This window comes from Larus michahellis, chromosome 2 (genome assembly GCF_964199755.1).
Source record: "Larus michahellis chromosome 2, bLarMic1.1, whole genome shotgun sequence".
Classification (NCBI taxonomy): Eukaryota; Metazoa; Chordata; class Aves; order Charadriiformes; family Laridae; genus Larus; species Larus michahellis.
Genome location: NC_133897.1, coordinates 160,869,948 through 160,875,947, shown reverse-complemented (window position 1 = coordinate 160,875,947; position 6,000 = coordinate 160,869,948).

Below are 6,000 nucleotides of genomic sequence, written 5' to 3'. Positions count from 1 at the left end.
GGTCAAGCTCCTCTAATAGTTCGCATATCAACTCTTCCTTCACTGATGGTGGGTCTATGTTTACATCAACTTGGACTGTTGTTCACAAGGCCTTGGGCCCAACGGTGCTGGTAAAGACAGAGGTGAAGAAAGTGGTGAGAACCTCTGCCTTTTCAGCGTTGTTGGTGACTAATTCACCTGCCCTCTTTAACAGTGAACCAATACTTTCTTTCTGTTTCTGCTTGTTGTTTATGTACCTGAAGAAGCCTTTCTTGTAGTTTTTAACATCTCCGGCCAATTTCAATTCAAGCTCAGCTTTTGCTTTTCTAACTGTATCTCTGCATGCCCTGGCAATGCCCTAGTAGTTCTCAATGGGTATTCATCTGCTTTTCCATCTCCAGTACACTTCTCTTTTGGTATTGAGCAGACTCAGAAGCCTGCAGTTAAGTCAAGAGGGTCTCTTGCTCCTCCTACTTCCTTTACCTTTAAAGAGGATGAACCGTTCTTATGCTGCCAGGAGAGCGTTCTTGAAAAACTCCCAGCACTCACTAGCTCTTTTATCCTCCATGGAAGCTTCCCATGGAATCCCTCTCAATTGAGCCCTGAGCGAGATGAAGTTTGCTCTTCTAAAATCTAAACCCTTTATCTTAGTACTAACCTTCAGATTGCTCAGCAGGATCCCAAACTCCACAATATTACTATCACTGCAGCCAAGGCTATGGCTAACCAAGATATTACAATGCAGGTTTACTTGGTTTGTGAGTAGCAAGTCCAGCAGTGCCTCACTCCTGGTTGGCACATTTAACATTTGTATGGGGAAGGAATCCTCTATGCATTTCAGGAACTTGATGTATGACATGTGAGCTGCTGCATTGTTCTTCCAACAAATGTCTGGGTAGTCAAAGTCACCCATAAGAATCAGGTTCCGTTGACCCAAAGCTTGCTTAAGTGACCCAAATATTTCTTCGTTGGCCTTATCATCTTGGTTTGGAGGTTGGTAGCAGATGCCTACTAAGATCCTCCCTTGGAGACAACCTTTCTGATCTTGACCCAGAGGCATTCAATAGGGCTTCCACAATTGCTGTAGCTGACTCCTATACATTCAAGATCCTCCTTAACATAGAGCGCAACTCCTCCTCCTCTTCTTCCGTGCCTGTCTTTACGAAATAGCCTATAGCCATCCATCGCAATCCTCCAGTCATGTGAGTTGTCCCACCATGTTTCAGTTATTCATATGATACCATAACTTCTGACTGGGCACGGAGCTCCAGTTCTTCCTGTTTGTTCCCTTTGCATTGGTATACATACACTTGAGGTTCTTATCTTGGGGTCAGCTAAGGAACATTTGTCACTGCTCTTGTCGGCCTGGCTTATCCCCCAGTTTGTTGCAATGGTGTGAGTGTTGCCACTTTGGACCCTGCCCCCCCAAGTCCTTATATCTCCCTATGCAATTGTAGCAATATTTCAGTTGCATTGCGTCTCTGGCTTGGCTGCGTGATGCACACCCCTGGAGCGAGACTTGCACTGACAGAGGGAACCTCTGTCCTGCTGGGCACAGCTGTGTTCAGCTGAGCACCAAGCTTAACCCTAGCCCGGCTCCTCCTCCTCCTCCCCAGTGCCACTGGCTGATGCTGTGAGGGAGTCCCCCACTCACTCCCTGAACGTGGACTTCTGTCCCTATCTCATTGCCTCTGAGGACCTCTGGTCCTTCCTGTTGCAAGAAGTGAACACCCACGTTAGTTATCAAAATTGGGATTTGATGATTTTACCTCTCACCCCGGTTCTGTCTGCCCTGCAGCCTAAACTAGCCACAGGCCAGCCTCAGCCCTGCACCGTACCCCTTTTTAAGGCTGGGGCTTGGTGGCCTTACAGTGCCAGCACAGTTGTTTTGCCCTTCCCTGTCCACTCTTCTCAGCAGGGAAGCCAGAGAGATCTTTGCTGTGGGTTTCAGTGGGAGGAGACCTCAGTTCTGTTTGACCCTCTATTTTCTTTCAAAGCACACAAAACAGAACTTCAGGCTGCTTCCAGGGCCAGACACTTTCTTGGCCAATTGCAGGAAGCCTTCCTGATCTGGCTGCGGTACAAGCGGTCAGAATTTCACTTGAATGATTTGTTCTAAAACAATGTCTCCAATGTATTAGGCAAAAAAAGGCTTTTCTTTGATGTCAGCTGTGATGCAGGGCTTTTTATCTCAGCACACTTTTGTCCACAGACCTGTTTACTGTAGTGGGTGGGTGAAAATGCTGAGTGGGAATTAACAATGTTACATCTCAGGCACCACTGCAGTGCAGTTTTGTTTATTTTTTCCCCTATACTATTACTGTTAGATTTTATCTACTACCCTTAAATGTTGCTCTCTGGGGCTATGAATCAGCCCCTTTCTGCAGAGTTCCATCCTTTTAATTAGCACTAAACTGACTCCCCAAACACCTTTCAACAATGTAAACACTATATTAATTTTAAGGGGTTTTATTCTCTCTTTATATTTTCTATTCAAAGTCATCATAAACTGTGAAGTAAATTTCATGAAAAATGAAAGTGGAATAGCTCCAAGTTCCCCACAACAGCAGCACAATAACAAGTAACTGTACAATTGCAAAGCACAGCGGGTAAAAAATTCTGTTAGGGTTTGCTGCAGTTAAGGACAGCATCACAGCACAGAAGCCAGAATGAGGAGGGACTGGACTCCTTGCTGAGTGCTAGTCACCTGGAGAGAAGAGCGGTACCTTGCTGGGACTTTACAATGCACCCCAGCTGTTGGCTTTGCATCAGAGGCTCGGCTTGAACGCAGAGGAGAAGAATTGTGTGAAATGAATATGGACAGTGTGAAGAAATAGGGTAAAGCGGAGATAAATAATTAGGGGTTAAAGAGAACAGAAAAAGCAGCTGCAGAGGGGAGGATGAAGTGAGGGCAGGAAAGAGACTATATGCTGGAAAGTAAAGCCTCAGCAGGCCAAGGAACGGCTGTGGATATTGAGTGTGACTCTTCCAGGACAGCATTTCCTGTTGGCTGAGGGGCTGTGACGAAACCAGTATCAGTTGGGGAATGTGGACTTCTTGAAACATTTCTATATTGGCAAAAGCACCACTATTATCATAGAATCATAGAATGGCTTGGGTTGGAAAGGGACTTAAAAGATCATCTAGTTCCAACCCCACTGCCATGGGCAGGGACACCTCACACTAGACCATAGAATCATAGAATAGTTTGGATTGGAAGGCACCTTTAAAGGCCATCTAGTCCAACCCACCTGCAATGGGCAGGGACATCTTCCATTAGATTAGGTTGCTCAGAGCCCCGACCAACCTGACCTTGAATGTTTCCAGGGATGGGGGATCTACCATCTCTCTGGGCAACCTGGGCCAGTGTTTCACAATCGTCAGCATAAAAGATTTCTTCCTTATATCTGATCTAAATCTTCTCTCTTTTAGTTTAAAGCCATTACCCCTTGTCCTATCGCAACAGTCCCTGCTAAAATGTTTGTCCCCATCTTTCCTGTAGGTCCCCTTTAAGTACTGGAAGGCTGCTATAAGGTCTCCCTGGAGCCTTCTCTTCTCCAGGCTGAACAACCCCAACTCTCTCAGCCTGTCCTCATAGGAGAGGTGCTCCAGCCCTCTGAGCATCTTTGTGGCCCTCCCCTGGACCCACAGGTCCATGTCTTTCCTGTGCTGATGGCTCCAGAGCTGGACACAGTACTCCAGGTGGGGCCTCACCTGAGCAGAGTGGAGGGGTAGTAACCAAAGGAGGTGAGCCACTGGCACTGGCCTTGTGTCACTGACAGGCTTGTGCAAAGGGGTACATGGGACCCTCCACCAGACCTAGCCTGGTCAGCCATGGGGAACTGCATGCGCAGGAGAGCAATGAGAATAATAACAGGAAGGCAAATTTTACCCAAAAGAAAAAGTTGTGAATTAAAGCAGTAGGTTAGATTTGTCTGGGCAGGTCCCAAGCAACTGATCCCTGGGAATCAGGTTTAGCTTTCTAGTCTTCCCCAAGGCTTTATTGATCTTCAGTCTGTGACACGATGGCCTTACTGAGAGTTAAGCATAGGCCAAGATCTAGTTTTAGCATGCTAAAATATTCCAAAAAGGTGAAAAAAGAGGTGTAAATCTGGGACTGGGGGAGAGCTGTGGGGTTTTTACTGTGAAAAAAATGGTTTCTGAGAAAAAGTGCTCCTTTTGGACCATTCGTGGCATCTTGGCAAAGAAATAATTAGTTCCCTCAGAAACACAGTCACCACTCTGAGTGCGACTGGTGTAAATCAGGGCAGCTTGCTGGCACTTCTGACTTCAGCTGAAAGGCAGGCCCATGGCTTTTGCTGGAAAGATCACTGCCAAATATAAGGACTTCAGCTCTCATTCAGGTGTTTATTACCAGGCATGAAAGGAGTGCAAAGTGCCATGCAAGTGATCTGAAGCAAACACATCTGAAAGAGTTTGACTTCTCTCTTTGCCTGTCAGCTCTCTGCTGCCTTTGAAAGCAGTCAGGCTCGTGGCTGTATGTTTGACCGCGTTGGCTCAGTCAGAAACAATGTCAGGCTCATCCTTAACTGGCTCCATGGGAGTTCGTCTCCTGAGAGTTCTCATCCCCAGTGATTCCCACAGGTGGGCATGCACTCCTTGTGTCATGATATTCAACGGGTTTAGCCTTCATCTCACAGCACGAGTCCTGACAGCCCAGGAGACTGTAACAAAAAAAGTGAAAAAACAGAGTATTAGAGTCAGAGAAACCAGGTCACCAGCCACAACTCTAGGTAGTCTTGAAATTCTTAATGTCATATTTACCTACAATAATTAAGTATAGGACAACGGATGGAGTAATATGATTAGCTCCTAAGGTGCTAAGTGCCTAAATAACTTTGTGAATTTGGACTGGGCAGGGAGATGGCATAGGGCCCTTTGCACTTACAGCAGAAAATGGCTGCTGTAAACCGCTTGTGACTCCACTGAATTCTTTTATATTGTTGCAAAAGAGGGGTATGTGGCGTGAGAGTACGTATATGTTAATAATGAATAATGGACATGAAAAGTGCTAGCTGACCATGAAAACTGGCCAACTGTTACCATGAAAAAAAAATAATAGGTGAACTTTTTCTGATCTGTATTGCTAAAGATCTCAATCTTCACCAAGGAAGCTGAGCAAAAGGTTAATTCTTCCTTCAGAAGCCACGTACTGCTGCCAATTGCAACGGTGCTTTTCAATGTGGACATCCGCTCATTATGAAAGGGCCAAGACTCCTAAATGAGCACTGACCATTGCACAGATGTTGGGTGGGGTTTCCAAAGCCGTAATGGGAACCGGGCATCCAAATTCCCTATAGGTTGGTGGGATCTGACTTACAGAATTCCTTAGTCAGCTTTGAAAAACAGCTGTACTCTTTAAAAACATCCAGTCCTGGCTGACTTTGATACAGTGGACTACAAGTTATTATCTAGTAGCTTCATCTAGTGCTCTCTAGCCTTTCTATAGAGTGATTGCATAGAAAGCAGCCAAGATAAGCTACTGAGACACGGCCTCTTGTAGTGTGATAGCAGAATACATCAGGAATAACAACAGTAAGGAAAAGAAGGTCTCCTTAAAACAACAAAATAACAGGTTTTATAATGACTCAGAACCTGTGCTGTGAAACATGGCATTTTCCACACCCAATCATACAGCCAGCCTCCTAAAGAGTGAGTAAATTTGGCAGCAGCCAAGGTGCAAAACTGTCTTAATTCTCCTTGACGGCATATCAAGTCTCCGCTGAAGTTCGATGAGATTTAGTCACTGCTGGAATAAAAGGGTCTTTCTTGGGCAGCTGGAAAACTAGGAGAGGGAGCTCAAATCACCGTGACCAAAGGCCATGTGAGAGGATTCACATCTACAGTGGCAGGAACTAGTGACCTCTCAGCTTTGGGCCAGATAAACGTCATGGAAATAGAAAAAGTTGAAAGCACTATCACACTTCCTATTAGCCAAATTCTCTCCCCACCTGAAACTTATATAAAATCCCTGCTAGGCGGGTGTCTATGTTTCAAAGA